At 38.0% G+C, this 20,823-nt stretch overlaps 1 protein-coding gene across 1 annotated transcript in view; it reads left to right on the top strand.

Moving 5' to 3' along the window:
• The window catches only part of FBN2 (fibrillin 2), a gene marked incomplete at both ends in the record, with an annotated part of 232,315 nt that overhangs the window by 72,889 nt on the left and 138,603 nt on the right, over positions 1-20,823 (top strand). The window lies entirely within an intron of this gene.

The following is a 20,823-nucleotide window of genomic DNA, read 5'->3' on the forward strand; positions in this document are numbered from 1 at the left end:
CATTTCTATTTTTCCTTAATAAAAGTAGATTCACATTTCACTTATGGAATTATATCAATAATTAAAATTGAGATAGAAGTCCAAGTGAAATATAGTACTGAAACGAGGTTTCGTGAGAAGAAACACGGTGTTTCCTTAAGATGAAATGGAGTTTCTTGAGAAGAAACTCAGTGTTTCCTTACCAGATTCTTGTCTGTGATGAGCAAAGAATGACACCTGCAGACAGCAGGAAGGGGAGTAACAGGTTTATTGGAAGCAACAGAGAATAGGAAAAAGTGGCCGGACACCCCTAATGGCTATCGGGGCTCTGGTGTCCAGCAGCTGCCTTCAGGTCACTGCCCAAGTGTATCCCGGGCCAAGTGCCTTCGGTTGCAAGCTGCTTTCTCCCCAAAGTCCACGCAATCTGCCAGAAAAGAATAGGAGAAGTGGCAGAACACCCTTAAGGGCTATCGGGGCTCTGGTGTCCAGCAGCTGCCTTCAGGACAATTCTTGAGGGTACCCCAAGCCAAATGCCTTCAGTTGCAAGCTGCTTTCTCCCAAAGTCCACGTGATCTACCAGAAAAGAAGTGCAGGTCACCCGTAGGGGCCCTGGTCGGCCTTGATGTCCAGTGGAGGCCTTCAGGTCACTCCCCAAGTGTAGCCTGGGCCAAGTGCCTTCAATTGCACCCCACCTTCTCTCAAAACTAACGTGACCTGAGAGAGAGAGAGAGAGAGAGAGAGAGAGAGAGAGAGAGAGAGGAGCTCCCCAACGGAGAGGGGTTCCCAGAGTAGGTAACTGTCCTCATGACTGGTCTAGGGGTTTATATATCTCTGCATGTCTTCTATGACTTGGAGTCAGTTCTTAAAATTTGCATAGGGTATTTGCATGTCCTTGAGGGGTCTCCTTCTTTCAGTAGAGGTGCCAGCCTTGCTCCAGGGATATCTCCTGGGTTTGTTGATTAGTAAACAGATGGTTTTGTGAAGCTTTGGTCATTCTTATCTCTGAACTTTGGAGGGGCTGGTTTCACCTCAGGAAATTAAGTTTTTCTACTGAGGCCTCTTCCCTATTGGCCTACTTCTCTTATACCTCCTCAGTACCATGTGTAAAATGATGTGTTAGTAGTTAGCACTGTGTCATATATTATCTTTGATAAAAATTTTTATCATTATTATAAAATTCAAGAAACTTCTAAATGCATGTACCTTCAATGATTATAAAGATTTAAAACTTTTTTTTTTTTTTTGGTGGTACTGGGGTTCCTAAAAACCCTTCTACCTCCGGGCTACACTCCCAGTACCTTTTTTATACTTTTTTATGTGGAAACAGAGTCTCTTAAGCCAGCGCGGCTGGCTTCGAATCTGCGCGATCCTCCTGTCTCCACCTCCCAAGCGCGGGGATTACAAGCATGTGCCACCATGCCTGGCTAAAACAGTTTTGATGCTTCCAGCAACACTGAAGTATAAGTTTGTCTTTACAGTTATTTTGCTACCTAAATCACTCTTTCATCTGATGTAGTTTTCTAAAGACAAACTAAACTATTCTCATTTTTTGTGTGATATCAACCTCATCAACTCAAATTATTATTATTTTTTTCCTTTCTGAAAGGCAAAATGAAAGGGTTCTGAAAGGGTTATGTTTGTTGATTAGTTATAAGATTCTGTCCATCTCTGTAGAAAATAAAATGGGAAAATGCAAAATTGAGGGAGTAACTATCCAAAGTCAACAGGAATGTGAAGTATATTATTAGAAAGAAGGTAATGTGGGTGTGTACATATGCAATTGCTTGAAGACTATCAGAATCATAATCCCATAAACCCATTGGACATGTAGCATCCTGTATTTTTCATTTGTTCAACCTCATTTATAGTCAGCTCCAAGTTGATCTTTATAATTAAATATATTCTTAATACTATTACAGATTAATTTCATGCTCCCATAAAAAGGTGATAAAAATACAGTTCGTTATTTTAAGAATCAAAACAATTCTCTCTGCAACTCTGTAAGAATGTTCAGGTAGTTCATGCTGCTTTAGTACACGGATGATCATCAGTGTCTGTTGATAATGAAAAGTTTAAGAAAAATACTTGGAAGGTGAGGGAAGTTATGTGAGTTTATCTACATTAGCCCAAGAATTGGACCAAATTTTCAGAAGACTCCAGAGGGTATGCTGCTCTTTTCTTGCTGCTTTTATTTTTTTCCTCCTGGCTTTTGGGGGGGTCGTTTCTGTTGCTCAGCCTTTTGTCATTTCTCTTCACTTTTTATTTCCAAATATTACAAAAAATAGACCCAAGGGTGGTTGTACTTAGGAACAAAACCACTGTTTGATCACAGAAGGCATGCCCCTGACTGGCTGCACTGGGTGTGACGTTTTCATTCCAGGCCTAACAATGCATTTCCCTTAGTTGAAACCGGACTAAGCCCTTTCTGCATCACATTTTATCAAGGCCACACAGAGAGCCAAGCCAGAGTTTGGAGGAAGACAGTGCAACTCTTTATTCGCCACTTGTGTATGGTCTTTAGGAATGTCCTTCCTTACTTCCTGCCCCAATAAACAAACCCATTTAACCACTGCCCAGAAAGAACTATGAGATTTTATATTTGGGATTTGTGGGGAGGAGCAGAAATAGAACAAATGGTGATTAGAATTCGAAATGTAAAGGTTTCATGAAGGCCTGTGTATAAATCAAATTTACTTAGATATGTTTTAAAACTGGTTGTCATCAATTTTGGGGGGACTATTCTTTTACATAACAGTAAGTGGCATTTACTTATGAAATTATTTAAAATAATTGAGAGTATAGTCTATCTAAAAAGACTGATTTTGCTACAGGTTTTGAACTATAGTCTTTATATGCAGTTCAGCATCAGTGTAAAAATTTGCCATAAATTTAATGTTTTCTCTAAATAAAAATATAACCATAGCAATTACTTTTGACCAACTGCCAAAGGTAAAGCATTTAAACTTATTCTGTGAGTTATAACATGAATATAAGCTCTACTACTATTGGGAGATTTGTTTTAAAATGACGTACTTCCTGTTTTTACTATAGTATGTTTCATATGCCGTTCATACAGCAATGAAATTATCTAAAGAAAATATTTTTAGTCTTTAAATTACTATATCTGTTTAGCCCTAATAAAGGCATCTGGCATTTGGGATCTGAGTTATTGATAACATGGTGGCATTCTCAACAAGAAATTACAAAGTAAGCATATTAATTTTTTTTGTGTGTGTGGTACTGGGGTTCCTGGAAGCCCTTTTACCTCCGGGATACATTCCCACGGGCCACACTCCCAGACCTAATTTTTTTATTATTTTTTATGTGGAAACAGGGTCTCTTAAACCAGAGAGGCTGGCTCCAAACCAGTTTGATCCTCCTGTCTCCGCCTCCCAAGCGTGGGGATTACAAGCGTGCGCCACCACGCCCGGGGCACATATTAATTTTTAACAGTCCTGCTACTGATGTTTTGTGTGTACCTATTTGTTGACTGCTTCACTGCATTCTTGATTAAGATACTTAAGGAAAGAGACTCTGTCTTGTATACTGCTGCACCTTAGAGCCTAGAACAGTTTCTGGCATATAGGAGGCTCTTAACAAGTAGATGTTGATTAATGGAGAATAGGATGTATAAGAAGTTAATTTATTTGTCTTGGGTTCAGTGTCCAAAAAGAAGACAAATTTTGGGCCCAAGACTAAATTCAGATAGAGGGTAATGGTCTTCATCAAGGGAATTTTTTCTTCATATAATGATTTTTCTCTCTCCCTCCTGTTCTTCCCTCTCTCCATCTCCTTCCCCTCCTCCTCCTCCTTTTTGTGATACTGGGGATTAATCCCAGGAGCATTTTAACTCTTTGAGTTACATGCCAGCCCTTTTTATTTTTTATTTTAAAATAGGGTCTTGCTAAGTTGTTGAGGTTGGCCTTGAACCTGTGATCCTCCTGTCTCAGCCTCCCAAGTACTGGGATTACAGGCGTGCACCGCCATGCCTGGCTTCATTTTCTTAGTAATTTGATTTTGCTCTGGCTGCCATTGAGAGATCAAGAACATAAACATTAAATGCAACTTGGTGTTTTTGGAGCTTCTGTATCACTGTCCCTCTGTGGCCACCCACAGCCATTGCCTTTCTTTCTAAAAGCAAGAACTGTGACCTGTTCATTGACCGGCGTGTCTTCTTATCTGAAGTCTTAGTGAGAAAGGCTTGGTCTGCCAAACTTTTGTTTGAGCACGTATACTGTATTCTAAATTTTAAGCAATGGTTGGAGTGGTGTTCACCTCTCGATTTAATGTTTGAAACAGATGGCTTACTATCTGTCGTGGAGGCTTCGCGTAATAATAATTAGTATGGTAGATTCTCTCATGAGACTCTCTTCTTCCTTTATGTTCTTACACAGAGTACTGTCCAAGCTATAAATCTGAGCCCAAAGCAGAAGGAAACATACATTGCTATCCTGCTTGCCTGTCTCTGTGTCTGTGTCTGTCTGTCTGTCTGTCTGTCTGTCTGTCTGTCTGTCTGTCTGTCTGTCTCTCTCTCTCTCTCTTTCTCTGTCTCTCAAGGAAAACCAGCTATGTTTGCATCTTTACTCAGGGGCACAACTTCCACCACACCTCTCATGACTGAAGTTATGTCTTATTTCTCCTGGGCCAGTTTGGTTCCAAAATCTAATTTCCTCATTCTGTCATGCAGCAGGCAAAGTGATTATTTGGTGAAATAAACCACTTTTTCACATCCAAAAAGAAAGTTGTTTCAGTTACTTACTCAGACCTTCATTAGTCTAAATACCCATTTAATTTAAACAAAGAGGAGAGGCAAAACCCATGAAAGCAGTATGCACTGCTGCATCTCATCTAGTCTGAAGTGCGGCCCCTGCAGATGAAGCCCAGCCCCGGGCCAGAGGTCCTTGTGTGAGCCCCCTTTTCAAACTGTACCTTGTTTGCCATGGCTGGAGTTGGCTGTTTTTTCCTGGCGTATATGGGAGGCAGGAAAAGAACGAGCGTCATGGTATTGGAAAGGTTCCCTTCAGTGGTTCTTCATGTGTCAGATGTTTTAGATGTATTCTGAAAAGTCTTTAGCTTTGTTCTATCAACACAGCATTTTTTGAGATTATAACAGATACATTAATTTATGTTCACAAAACTCAGAGACATTATTGGCACTGTTTCTTTTACTGCTATTCCATCTCTTCTTTGATAAATCATGGGAAATAAACTTTTTATACTAACATGAAAAGTATTCATTTTTACTCACATTACCAAAAGTATATCAAAATAAAAAGTAATAAATCCATTTACTACTTCTCAAAGGGAAAGCTATGTATTAAAATAGGGAGTAAAGTAAGGGAAACATCGGAAACATTTAAGACTTTTGAGGTCCCCCATTTAAAAACTATGAAAACTAGCTGGTGGTGCATGCATGCAATCTCAGAACCTGGAAGGCTGAGACAGGAGGAGCTCGGGTTTGAGGCCAACCTTAAGTACTTAGCAAGACCCTGACTCAAAATTAAAAAGTAGAAATGGAGGTATACCTCAGAGGTAGAATGTCTCTGGGTTCAACTTCCAGTACCAAGCAAAACAAAACTATTAAAACTATCATCTTTTAAATCCTTTGAAAAGAACTTTAGAACACGATGTAAAGCATATACTCCCTCTCCAGAGTAAGAAAGCTGAAGCTGCTGTAGTCAAGCTTATATTCTGCCTTCAGGACAAATACTTTATTCCTCTGTCATTTGTTATATTGTGGGGTGTTTTGTTTTGTTTTTGTGGTTCTGAGGATGGAACCCAGGGTTATCTACTTCCGAGCTATACTCCTAGCCCTATTTTTTAGTCTTTTTATTTTTGAAACAGGGTCTCAGGCCCCTTTACAAAGGGCCTCGCTAAGTAGCTGAGGCTGTTCTCAAACCGCAATCCTCTGGTCTCAACCTCTCGAATGTTGGGATTACAAACGTGCACCACCACGCCCAGCATATTGTGTTATATATTGTGTTATATATTGTATTATATATTGTGTTATGTATTGTGTTATATATTGTGTTATATATATTTTATAGTGTATATATATATATTTTTTTGTCAGAACTTGCCACCAGATTGTATACATCAACAAGCAATAAAAGCCAATATTCCCTTCAGCACTTATTGTATTCTAGACAGTACTTAAACCATTTTATGTGGATTGTCATTAAGTTATCATATCAGGTGTGGGGATTGTTATTAACCCACTTTACAGAGGAAGAATCAGCTGAGACTCAAGGCCAAGTAACTTCTGGAGGTAGCGTAGGTAGGAGACCACAGAGCCGGGAGCATCTGTCTCCAGCCTGCAGACTCACTGCAGCATCTGCTCTTAGACAGTGCTGTGAGCTAAGGAGCTGGTGTCCAGGCAACCAGGACCCCTGGACCGCGCTGAGAGGGGCTGCCGGGGACCCAGCAGCCTCAGTAGCAGGAGAGCAGAGTGGTCTAGCCTTGGTCTGCTGTGTTTTGTGGTAGAACCTGAAAAGTCTACTATGGCCCAAAATCAGACCTAGTTAGTGATCCCAGCTCTGGAGGTGGAGTTTGTAAGCTGGGTGATCAGAAAAAGCATTGTCTCTCTGCCCCAGTAGAATAAAGGCTGGAAAAGCATGAGACCTTGCTCCTCATCCTGCTTCTTCACCTCAGCCTTGATACTTGAGGAAACCTTCCCACTGTGCCTCCGGAAAGGAAGCTTGGGGAGGTTAGCCCGTGAAATTAGTTCTCTAGACGTCAGCTTTACCCTGTGACGTGTGCTCTGCCTATCTCTTACTCAATTGATGAATTTTTGTCATATTTTCCGTTCATTAAAATGAAGTTGTATTCTGTGCCATGGTGCTGAATAGATCCATTCACCGTGATTTTAGAATGAAAATTGCGGGCCTAAGATAGAAGGTGTAGAAATGAGGAAGTGGAACTCAGCTGATTCCATCTGTGGTCACAGGAGAGAGCAAATACCACTTACCTAGAGAAATAGATTTAGGAGAGTGAGGCATATTTTACCATTCTCATGGAAAGCTAAAACAGCAGTTTTCCAAAAAAGAATAGAGAACTAGCCTTTCTAAACACAAAAATATGTTAAAAGCTAAAATGCTTAAATTACTATGGCACTAATGTGTAAATAGACAGCCCAAAGGGATGCAATAGACATTCCAGTAAAGAATACAATATATGGCTGGGAGTAGTGGAACACACTCGTAATCCCAGTATTTGGGAAACTGAGACAGGAAGATCGCAGGTTCAAGGCCAGCCTCAGCAACATAGTGAGCTCCTGTTTCAAGAAAATAAAAATAAAAAGGGCTGGGGTGTAGCTGGGAGGTAAATGGTCCTGGGTTTAATCCTCAGTAGCAAACCAAACCAACCAACCAAACAACAACAGTCTAAAAATATGGTATTTAAATCAATATGGGAAAAGAAAAGAGTATATAGTGATTTATGTTGAGATGTCTGGATTTTTTTTTAATATTGGAGATTGAACTCATGGACATTCACCCTTCAAGCTCTACTCTTAGACCTTTGTATGTTTTTATTTTGAAACAAGGTCTTGCTAAGTTGCTGAGATTGGCCTTTAATGTGTGATCCTCCTTATCTCAGCTACCAAGTACTGGTATTACAGGTGTGTGCCACCACAGTCAAGTGGCATATATTTTTAAAAAGACAAACTTAGCCGGGCGTGGTGGCGCACACTTGTAATCCTGCACTTGGGAGGCTGAGACAGGAGAATCGCACAGGTTTGAAGCCAGCCTCAGCTACTTAGTGAGGCTCTCAGCAACTTAGTGAGACCCTGTTTCCAAATAAAATATAAAATAGGTCTGGGAGTATAGCCCAGAGGTAGAAAAGCCCCTGGATTCCACCCCCAGTACCACCAAAAAAAAAAAAAAAAAAAACCACCATTGATCATAAACTTGATCTGTGTGTCACATGTTATATCAAGATAAATATTAAGTGAATCAAACATTAACAAAAGAAACATAGTGGGTTAAAAGTAACCATGAAAAATTCTTGTAGAGTCTTAGATCTGAGAAAGTGTGTTTCAATGTATTGCCAACCTAAAAACTATAGAGAGGAGCAGATTGGTAAATTCAACTACATAAAATAAATTCTGTGATAATAAGAGAAAAAAACACTACTAGGGAAAACAAATGCCATGAAAAACTGGGAAAAACATTGCCAGTTCCTAACACAGACAAGAACAAAACTTTCATTATGTAAAGAAATTCTACAATTGAAGAAATATGAAGGTGATCAAGGATATGAATGGACTATGGACAAGAACCACTTGGAAATACTTGGAAATACTTGGAAATACTTGGAACTACTAAATATTACATCTTTTTTAGAGTAAGAAAATATAAAGCAAAGTTGAAATTTTACTTTTTTTTTTTTTACCTGTGAACTTTGGTAAACACTCTAATGGAAAACTGTATAGGTGAGATATCAGACAAGAGACAGTGGACAAAAGTGTCAGGGATATATTTCATCTATCAAAAGTACAAATATACATACCACTTTACCAATTTAATTCTAAGAAGTTATCCTGTCTATACTCATAATTAATCAATGATGGACTTAATAAGGTTGTTTCTTCAGGGTTTTTTTGGTATAGTAGCAAAATATGGTAAACAATATATATAGGGGCAGTTTCTCATGTTGTCTGTGCTCACAGTGGGAAACTATCCCTTAGAAAAGATTGTGCACACCTTATGTGTCCCTACTTAAGATATATTATTACAGTCAGGTGTGGTGCCACATGCCTGTAATCCCAGTACTTGGGAGGCTAAGAAAGGACCACATACTCAAGGCCAACAAATTAGCAAATCCTCAGCAATTTAGCAAGACCCTGTTTAAAAAAAAAATAAAGAGGCTGAGACTGTAGCTCAAAGGTAGAATGCCCCTGGGTAGTTCAATCCCCAGTACCAAAAAAAGCACACACACATACATATACATACATACCTACATATACATACACACATACATATACATACATACACACACATATATATATAGTTACATATTAAAAGTTGTAGTTATGTCTTCATTATAAAAAAAGAGTGTGTGTGTGTTTCTTATTTATGGATAGAAAGTCCTAGAGGGTAGAAATGGCTGGCTTAAAAAAGGAAAGGGACTACAGTTATTTTTAATCAAATGAATTGATAGTAAATGTTCTCTGTACAAAGGAATCTGCTTATTAATTAATTTATTTATTTACTTATTTACTTACTTGTTGCAGTACTGAGGATTGAAGCCAGGGGCAGTCTATCTCTGAGCTATACCCCCAGCCCTACTTTTTATTCTTTATTTTGAAACAGGAACTCACTAAATAGCTGAGGCTGGCCTCAAACCTTCAATCCTTGTGTCTCAGACTCCCGAGTACTGAGATTGCAAACACACCCACCCCCATGCCTGGCTAGGAATCTGTTTTTTAATGATGCATTTATGTTGGGCAGCCGAGGTTTTGAGTAGCTTAGAAATTTAATGCAAATTCATTCAGAAATTGTCTTGAGTTAAATCTGAAATAAAAACCAGAAGCACTTCTGCTTCTGTGGAACGCTGGGAAAAGACATGGAAGCAGTGGTGTTATCACCTGGTTTTTAGACACCCTTTTTGCTCTGCATTTTCTAAGTGAATGTAATAGCCAAGAAAGAGGGGCCTGTGGGGAGGAGTGAAAAACACTGGAGGAACCACCAGCAGCAAGCAGAGAGGACCGAAAAGTTAAATTAACGTTTATTGATTCCCAGGCTGTAGATCAGGGATTGCCCATCTCCACCCTTTGAGCTTCTTCTCACAAATGAAAACATATATGTTAAGTCCCTTGGACCCACCTAACAGCAGTATACTCAGGTGTGCTGGAGCAGCATCTCTGGTCTGATTTCAACCCAGGCATCCTGAAAGTTGTCCATGTAGTGTTCTGTGGAGCCTGGCAGAGAAGTTCTGTGTTAGAGGGACAGTGGGTAACATCACTACAAGCATGCGGTCTCTGAAGAGACACATATTTCAGAAGAAAATCATTCAGCACAAAGTCACTCTTTAGGATGGAAAGGCTTTGATCTAAGCTGTAAACCAAAAATCACAATATCAGGTCACGTTTTATCTTTCTTTTATACAAATTTATTTTTAAAGTCTTTATCCCCAAACAAGAAGAAGATTGTAGAGAGAAATGACCATTTAAGTTCAAAGTAGAGTTCAGAAAGTGTGGGGAGGGAAGACGGAGCGTCCATAGTGGAGGCCTGAGACCCACAGGGCAGGACCTGTACTCCAGCTGCCCCCTGTAGAAACTGCAACTAGCACCAAATTAACGCCTGCACCTTTCGTGTAGGCATAATGGTCTTCTCTGCCTAAAGTTGCCATGTATATCATGCATGTAAGATACAGCATTTGACACTTTAGGTCTTCGTTGGGAAAGACAAAGGTGATGCAGAAAAATTGAGCATTCTGATATGTCGTTTCAGTGAGGACTTGAAGTACAGTTTCCAATGAATAAACTTTTAAAAGGGTAACAGAAATCTGGGCTTGGTGGTGCATGCCCATTTTAGTGCTTGGGAGGCTGAGAGAGGAAGATCCCGGGTTGTAGGGTAGCCTCAGCAACTTAGTGAGAGATCCTGTTTTAAAAAAAGTAAAATTGGACTGGGGTTGTAGCTCAGAGATAAAATAGACTTGTATTCTACTCTGTCCCCAGTATTCCCCTACATACTCACAGCTAACAACAATAATAACAAGATAAGGTTAAAAATAAGCTAACAAAACTCACCTACTGGAGTATATATTTGTCTAGTCTGATAAAAGTATTAAAAGAAAAATTATCTATCATGATAATGAGGGAGTGAACGTAGGACTGGAGATGTAAGATTATCCATTAATTCCTGCCTGATCGCAGCCTGATTTGACTTCCTCTGCCCGAGTTCCACACACACTACAGCAAAAGGGACATTTGAGACTCGGAGGACTTGATTTATTTAGCATAAGACAGTGGTCAGGAAATTGCACTTTACTGGATTCAGGGAAATTTTCCCAAATGTTGGGAACCAGTGTTGTTTCCCCAGGGCTGTTGCATGTTTAAATTCTTTTTTAAAAAATATGAAAAAGAGAAGTATGGTAAAGTAATTCACATGGTGGCTGCAGTTTAGTTTCTGTGAAAATAACTGGAAAAACTGAGAGCCTCTAAAACGCCTTTCTCAGAGACGTAACACTAGGTGTGTGCTGATGATAGAAAATCTTATGCAAGCTTGGAGTGAAGGGTCAGCGAACATGGTGAATTTTGCCATTAGGGAAAGAAGGCAGAAAATGCAGTGGCTTTTCATTTTGCTCACTAAATAATGGCTTCAATTTGCATGCTAAGTCATTGCTCACTAAGTTTTAGTGAATAAAATTCACTAAGTACTAAATAATTGCTGTTCCATAGTAGAAATGAAAAACCCTAGTACAGGCCAAAATAAAATAACAGAATACATATATATTTATATTTATGAACACACACACACACACACACACACACACACGCACACATATGAAGCTTCTCTTGACAGAAAAAGGAGAGAAAAAGAGGGAAGGGAAGAGGGGAGGAGACTGTCTCACAACTTACTATGGCTCAGTGCCTGAAGGAAATTAGTCTATTGTGAAGAAATTCTCCTGCTGCACTCAAGTAAACATATAACAAAACTAGCAATGTAATTCCTAGTTCCAGGACCATGTTTCTTGAGATAGGCTTACTCTTAGGCATTGAAAAATGTTTTAAGATCTGTTGAATTTGTTTTTATGTGCTGCTAATTTACCTTAGCTGCGTCCTAGGATTATGCTATGGCACTCTATTAAGGATATAAATACAACTGTATCAGTGCTTGAATTATCTTTTTTTTTTTTTTTTTTTTTTTTTTGGTGGTACTGGGGAAGGAACCCTTCTACCTCCGGGCTACACTCCCAGACCTATTATATATATATATATATATATATATATATATTATTTTTTCTTTTCTTTTTGAAACAGGGTCTCTTAAGCCAGCAAGGCTGGCTTCGAACCTGCGCGATCCTCCTGTCTCTGCCTCCCAAGGGCGGGGATTACAAGCATGTGCCACAGCGTCCATTGAATTATCTTTCTTTTTTAAACACCGATTAGGACTCATCTTAGTATAATTTTTCCATATTTTGATCTAGTCAAGAATGTAGAGTGAGCTGGGTGTGGTGGCACATGCCTGTGATGCCAGTATTTGGAAGGCTACAACAGGAGGATTGCACGTTCAAGACCAGCCATGCCAACTTAGTGAGACTGTCAGCAATCTAGTGAGACCCTGTTTCAAAAGAAAAACAAACCAAAAAAAAAGGGACCAGAGTGTAACAATTCACTGAGTCAGTGACAGAATGTCTCTGGATTCAATCCCCAGCCCCCGCCCCCACAAAAAATAAAATATTTCTCCTCTATATTTTGCCGTTACTAAACTGTACTACTGTTACTTATATTTTAAGCATGATATCAATGATTTTGAATATTTTAGCTATAGCCAACTGCTATGTTGGCAAATCATTTCTTCAAGTGCTTGGCTTTACTGTGTCCAGAAGACAGCTCTTTCAAATAAATAAATAAACTTAGTTATAGTATGAGCAGGTTTCTTTTTTAAAGTGGAATATAGATGTTTAAATAAGTTAATGTGTTTTTATGTTTAGCTCTGGTTGTTGTAGAGGGCTGTGGTTTCATATTTTACATGTTAACGTGACATTTTCGGTTTAGTTATGAAAATCACCCAAGGTATATTTTTGTCCCAGTCTAAGAACAGCACATCTCGATGGATGAAGGGCCGCATTTCAGGTTTATGTAGCATGGCTAAAATTCTGGTGAATGGCAGAGGAGAATTTGGACACTTTAGCAATAGCTGTATGCTATCATATTAAATTTAGTATGGCTTAATTTAACCAGCTGTAGCTGATGCTAATCTGAAGCATAAACATGTTTTTCAACTATAGATTTCATCTTCCAAATTCTTGGAAATGCTACCAAGCATGTGATTATAATTGTGACTATAAGTCAAAACATCCCTTCTCCCCTTAGTACTATGCCATGATCATGCTATCACTACAAGTGAGACAGCTTTTCATTGTGTTTTTATCTGTATGGAGATTAAAATGAATATTACATTTGTAGCCAAATCACTATTATGTTGTAGTTATAAAATGTCTTGTAAAAGAAAGGATCATAAAAATGTTATATCCCTCAGGGTTTCATTTTAACTTAAAACTTATATGTAGGTCTTAATTTTCCAAACACTCTGATAGAGGAAGTAGGCTTTCTTTTAGAGGGTGATTATTTCCTAAGTGACATCCTGAACCTGCATTGGTGTACATATCCTCACCCCAGTGCTCTGACATCCAGGTTCAGTTTTGCAAATTGGCTCAAACTCTCAAGACTCTTGTGAGACACTAAGGTCAGTCCTTCTAGATCAGAATCAGAGAGTAAACATTTTGGCCTTTGTATATTGTCTTTTTGACAAATAGGCAACTCAGCTCTTGTAGTGAAGAATCAGCCACAGAAAATATATAGACAAACTAGTGAGACTGTGTTCTAAGACTAAAAAAACAGGCAATGTGTACTCTTTCTCTTTTTCAATATGTATACATATATATATATATATATATATATATATATATATATTTCGATTTTGCATTTGACTTAAAGTACCATGAAAATATTTGCATATTGCAAGGTGGTCCTAGCCACCTCCCTGACTTGGGTCTCCCATATGTTTCTCCTGCTTTACTTCAATGAATGCAACAAATGTGATGAGAAAAAGGAGAGAGGACTTCCTGCTGGGGTGTTCTAGAGCCACAGAAGTAAAGGTGATCTGTCTCTTCCTGTCAGCACACCTACAAAGGCAAGAAGCCTTTTTTTAATGGACAGAGATTACTTTCAGGAAATTGGAATATATGATGCCGGAATAGATATTCGAGGAGGAAAAACCTAGAAAGTTTCTTTTGAATTGGGCAGTTGTGGAGGAACTTTGGAAATTGTTACATGTTCAGATGTTAGACATGAGTTTCAGAAAGCTACACCTAATTCATTTCCAGGTGGTAAAGGGCAGATTATCAATAAAAATAACAGATGATTTTCAGAAGTATGGATTGATAAATTCAAGAATCCTATATAACTTCTCCAGATGTTATAAAGGTAGATTGTGGAGATATATCATCAAGACTTGGTCTAAGATACACACTGCAATGCAGACCTTTCTCTTGGTACCTACAAAGTATTTACACTGACTATCAAATTCTGCATTACTATTTCTCGTTGGGAGAGATCAGAAATGTGGGAAAAAATCAGTGTCAAGATAATATGGTTACAAAAGAGGATTTAAAAAGTTGGAATTTTTAATTGTCATGGCATGAGAGATAATCAAGTTTTCTCTTATACTACCAACAAAGAAGTTAGAACAGATAACCTTTGCTTAGATGTTTCCAAACTTAGTGGCCCAGTTACCATGCTCAAATGTCACCACCTGAAAAGCAGCCAACTCTGGAACATGACTGGTTGCAGTGCATGGACAAAGCCACAGAAGAGGGCATCCGGGTGTCCAGCATTAGAGACTACAATGGAAGCAGGTCCCAGCAGTGGCTTTTGCAAAATGTCACTCTTCAGAAATATTCTGAGAACAAATTAAAAAAAATAAAAAATAAAAAAATAAATATTGGCTGGGCTACCTCAGCCTACATTTCTGCCACATGCTAAAGTAGCAAAAAAGGAAAAGTGTTTTTCTCCTGTGTGGAATGTAAGGTTTATCAGCCATTAAAACTCAGGTTTATCAGCCATTAAAACTCAGACTTCTTGCCAGGGGTGGTGGTGCGCACTTGTAATCCCAGCATTTGGGAGGCTGAGACCGGATGATCGCGGTTCAAGGACAGCCTCAGCTACTTAGTGAGACCCTGCGCAACTTAGTGAGACTGTGTTTCAAAATAAAGAATAAAAAACAGGGCTGGGGGTGTAGCTCAGAGGTCGAATGCCCTTGGGTTCTATCCCCAGATCTGCTAAATAAATAAATAAATAAATAAATAAATAAATAAATAAATAAATCTCAGACTTCTCTAGATTTTCCCTATCTGTGAGCCAGCCTTTCTGTTCAAAGACATGAAACTGAAGAATAGTGAGACTGCATAAGTTGATGTTTACAAGATCAAAAGATTCGTTAGTCAGGAATCATGGGAAAAAATATTCAGACAATGAAAAATCAACAAGATGGGCTTTCTAGAGAATTGAACCTTTATCCATGTGCTTGCATTGCACATCAATGATTTCTGCTGAGTGTGCTCTCTTAATGAACATTTTCAAGATTTTTTTTTCCTGATTAGAACTGTTGCCAGTATACTAAATATCAATGTAAAAATCTAAAAAGAACTGCAACTAGATTCAGAGTCATGAAAGAAAAAATTTTTACAACAAAAACAAAAAACTAATACTAAACAAGATTTAAAGAAAACTAAGAAATATGAGAAGTACAAGTTGTTAATCGTATAGTATCATATGTCTTTATAGATGTCTTTTAGAGGTCTAAATGTCTTTTAGACCTCAGTGGGGAAAAATAACTGATTCCAATGACATCCATTCTGTTTTTGTCTGTGATAGTCATGGATGCTTTTATTTTTCTTTTAGGGGTGGGTGCTAAAGATGAGCTGGAAAAAAAAGCTCTTTGGACATATTTTAAGTTTCTACATTATTTTTTATTCAGTCTGTGGGCTATGTAATTGTAAATTTTAACTACCTTCTAAAAAATAGATATTTAAATGATGTCTGGTCTCAAGTGAATAAGTTAGATATCTCAGTTGCTCTTGGGTCAACTGTCTTACTGTGTTTCTGTCTCTCTTTTGCGCGCACACACACAACACACGTACACACTCAACACAAACATTTCTTATCACATTTTCAACTTAACTTTATTCAGCTGATTATGCTTAATATCCAAGATTCATACTATTGTACTACAGATTTGTTTTCACAGCAATCTTTAGTTGTGTACTTATAATTCCACTTAACAAAAAGCTTACATGGAGTGAGTTAGTTAGGTATTTAAAGAGAATACATTTGATGGCTTTTTAGAAAACCTTTTCCATTCTTTGTTCAGATGTGCTTCATTGTCAAGTATATATTTACATTAGATCTTGAATTGTAATGTTGACCTGCTGCTTTTTTAAAATAAAATTTAAAAGTAAAAAAAGGAATGTAAAAAAATGCTAGAAAGTAGAAAGTATTTGCAACTCATCTTAAAGACAAAGGCCTATGATAAAGACCCTTTAGAAATAGAAAATAAAAAGGTTAACACTTAATGGAGAAATAGCAATAATATTAGTAGGTAACTCAAAGGAAAAGAAATTTTTAAAAATGGTTTAAATGATATTTAAGAAAAATGCCTGAGGTTGCTTGTTTTGCTAGATTTTAAGCATGGCAGATTTGAAGTCAATAAAGATGTTTTGCAATAGAAAACATTGAAATTTGCTAAAAATATTCTCATCCAATACTTTAGTAAAACCATACTGTGAAAATTTAGTTGGAGGCTTAGAAAATTAATTTAATATAATAAACTCACAGAATACAGCTATTTGCAAATTAGATTATCATAAATTTCCTCTCACATGGAATCTTTTTCTTAATTTACCATGATAGAAAAAAACATTTTTCATTGTTAGCTATTAAAGATAAACAGGAAGTGTACAACATTCTTATATTTACTTAAAATTCAATTTTACAGTTTTAAAACATTCCTTCTGTATCTTTCTTTTCCTTGTAGCTTCAAGATGGAAATTTGATATTTTTATCAAACTACTTTTCAGAGAGTATAATATTTTAACTTATATAAATCCTGTGTATTATTGCATGTGGACACGTTTTTTTTAGTGGGTAGGTAATTATTTGTATTTCCATCTGACATCAGGGAAGCATGTGACTCTCATAAATAAAATGTATCCTAGAACCCACTCCTATTTAAGAAGTTAATCAGCATGCCATTGTTTTTCTTACAGGGATATTACTATATTTAATATATAATGTTAAATGGTATTTAATAGTATATGATTCATTATCATCTGCATAACCAGAAAGCAGTAGGTGTGGGAGGAGAGAGAATAGCAGGAAAAAGGAAGGACAAGATTGTTCCACCTTCAGTGACCCATCAGGCACCTCCATGTTGTACAAAATGACAATCCTTAAAGGAAAATCATGGCCAGGTTAGAGAGGCACTCCTAGCACCAGGGGGAGAGGTGAGCCGTCTCCGCACTGGGAAGTTTCTTGAAATAAAAAATACAGGAGGTTTGGGACCCGCCACACAATAGACCACCAACACCAGAATCATTCGTTCAGAAATGTATGAATTTCTGCCATTTTTCTAGACCATCAGAAGAGAGTAAAGAACAACACAAACCAATAATCCTTGTTCTCATGAAGGCTACATTAGAGAGACAAGGGATAGAAAATAAGCAAGTAAAATCTATACCATGCCAGAGGTGATAAAATAATCAGAAAAATAAAGCAGGGTCCGAGCCTATAATATGTCAGTGGGGGTGTGGAGTTTTAAGTTGGTAACCAGGGAAAGACGCTGGCGTGGTGCTATTTGAGCCAAGATCTGAAAGAGGTAAAGGAATAAACCTTAACTATCTGGGGAGACAATTTCAGACTGGGCCAGCAAGTGCTGGCAGAGACTTCCCTGAGATGTCTTGGGCCAGGTTTGGTGGGGACTTTGCAGAATGTGGTAAGTATTTCGGATGTTAGTTTGAGCTCTTGAGATGGGAGCCATTGGGAAGTCTTTAAACAGAGAAGCGAAATAGTTTTGCCTTCCTTTTTTTTAAAAAAGATTTACTCTGGCCATTGGGTGGTAAAATGATGTTGATGGGCAAGTGTGGAAGCCTGGTGACTTAGGAGGCTGCTGAAATAATTTAAGTGAGAGTTGACTGTAGCTTGGACCAGGAAGATATTAGTAAGATGCAGAAGCAGGGATTGAATTTCAGAGGTATTTTGAAGGTTGAGGCAGTAAAATTTGTTTCTAAATCAATTGTGGGGTCGAAAGGAAAAGAATCCGGTAATTCAAACGTTTGGGGAGAGAGTGCAAGGCTGAAGTTGCCAATAACTGCAATGGAGTACCTCTGTGAGCAGAGCACAGCGGAGGAGAAGTTTACCAGTAGCTCATTTTTTAGTGGTTAATTCGAGACACCTATAGACAATCAGGTAGACACTTGAAGTTCTGTTTGAATCAAGTTCAAGAGTAAGGATGGCGAGGTAAATTGGGGAGTCTACAAACTTATAGTTGATATTTATTTATTTATTTTATTTATTTATTTTTGCGGGTCTGGGGATGGAACCCAGGAGTATTTGACCTCCGAGCTATACCCCCTGCCCTGGTTTTTTTATTCTTTAATTTGAAACTGGGTCTCACTAAGTTGCGGAGGACCTTACTAAGTAGCTGAAGCTGTCTGCGAACCGCGATCCTCTAGTCTCAGCCTTCCGAATGCTGGGATTACAAGCGTGCGCCACCACGCCCGGCTTTTATAGTTGATACTTAAAGCCTTGAGACTGATGAGATTAAAAAAAGCAAAGCCATTTTAATAGGGAATTGAGTCCAACTTCTGAGCCCTGGAACACTGTCAGATAGAGGTCCAGGAGGTGAGGAAGAACCAGCAAAGGAGACTAAGGAAAACCCATGAGATTACAAGTTCACCAGCCAAGTGTGATCTTTGTCACCAGGTCCTGTCCCCTCCCCTCCTCACCTGAAAGTGCTCATAACAGCTGCTAGTTAGAAAGGAAATGATAAAAACAGAAAAGAAGAGGAGGAAAGGAAAGAAAAGACAAGGAAAGGAAGAAGAAAGAAAAAAGAAGTCTGGCTGGGCGTGGTGGCGCACGCTTGTAATCCCAGTGCTTGGGAGGCTGAGACAGGAGGATCGCACAGGTTCGAAGCCAGCCTCAGCTACTTAGTGAGGCTTTCAGCAACTTAGTGAGACCCTGTTTCCAAATAAAATATAAAAAAAAAGGTCTGGGAGTATAGCCCGGAGGTAGAAAGCCTCTGGGTTCTACCCCCAGGACCACCAAAAAATAAATAAATAAATAGAAGAAGTCAACTGTGCCTTTTAAGCCTGAGGGAGGCCCAGCTGGGGAAGAGGAGATGCTTTAACTAAAGAAGATTAGACTTTTGCTATTGTGGAATTTGAGCAGCATTCTATTCATCTCAAAGAGACAAGGAAATCTATGGGAACTGCCTAGAATTTCCCAGGATTGGAAAAATAACTATTCAAGAGAGACTGTGTAAAATGGTAGTAAGAGAAATGATTAAGTTGCTTTCTGCTTACACTCTGGCAGTTTCAAATATCTGTGACCATATATTCTTTCAGTTAATCTGCATCTACTGAGAACATTTCTGACTTCGTGATTTATAGTTCTAAGTCTAAATTTCACTTTTAGGTAAGTCATCAAACAAAGTCTGAGTAATTCAAGGAAATTCCATATGTGAAAGTCCAGGTCTCACTGAAGACCCCAGACGTGTTCTAGTGCCCAGGAGAGTTTTTCAGATGACGTTGTAATGGATACGTAACAGTTCTGCCTATGCCATAAAGTAGTCATCCAAGTCTGCAGTGTGACTGTGTCTACATCAGCCCAGTTCCAGTGTGGCCCTAAGGAGGTCCTCTCACAAAATCAGCGGGCTGCAGCCATTTTGGATTTGTTGTCCACAGAGAATGCTAATGGATTCCTGTGGGTTTATGCAATCCCATACCTCCTTGAGAAATTCAAATTGAGTCTTAGGAGTGACCCTCCTATTTCTCATTTAGCCACATTTACACAAACTAGCTTCTGTACATATACACACATAATACCTCTGCGGTTCAGTGTATAAAACTCTATTTTTAACATTTCAGCTTGATTTTAAGAAATGTAATCTCTCAGAAGAATAAAAAAAGACAAAAAATAAAACTGTACCAATGTGAAGCTTAGCTTTCTTTTTAAGAATGGTACACAGCATGTATGTTAATGACTACACATAATATTTTTGCTGAGTTTATTTCTTTTGGTGGTCATAAATATGAAAAAGCAGAGATTAATAATCATTTATTTAGTAATTTTATAATGGGATATAGGACAGATTTCTTTTTCATATGGTGCTATTTATTTAGAAGATATAAAATAAATGGCTTTTTAATGTATCATTAGAGTATTGATAAAAGATTAAGACTTCTTAAATTAATTTTCTTTTGGCGTTATGCCAGAATACATTGAAATATCCTCAAGGTTTATGATTATACCTTAATTTACTGATGCTTAATGAGAAAAAATGGGAACAGAAAGTACTAAATTCTTGCAACTTTGCCAAGTACAAATGGTTATAGTAAATTTAACTTTGGAATTTCCTGACTTTCATGTTGCTGAAATTTTAGGCTTTACCCAACATTAAGGGGAGACTTTCAATTTAGCTTCCCTGTGTTTTAAATGTTTAAGGCAGTTGTGAAACAGAGAAGATTGGAGGAAAGAAATATTCCAGAAGGCTCACTTTTAACAGCTCTCTGCTCAGTCACAGAAGCTAAGCATCAGCGTGTTATCTTCAGTTTCTAAAATTTCTAAATAATTAAGTCTTATTTATCTTGAAAGTTCATGTTCTGAGTTTAAATTTTGTTTTCATGCGTCCTCAGTTTGGATTTTAAAAGGCTACCAAAATGTTTCTACCCTGAGTAACATGAGCGAGAGAGAGAAATCAAAACACTGGTGAGAAATGGCTGTGCTTCCTAAGAAGTATCATTTTGGGAAGAAGATTAAAATTTTCAGCTCATGGTATTTGACTACGTTATCAGCAACTATTAGGTATTTCAAAGTAGAATAGTTTCCCAACTATTGTACTG

This window comes from Muscardinus avellanarius (assembly GCF_963383645.1).
Source record: "Muscardinus avellanarius genome assembly, chromosome: 7".
NCBI lineage: Eukaryota > Metazoa > Chordata > Mammalia > Rodentia > Gliridae > Muscardinus > Muscardinus avellanarius.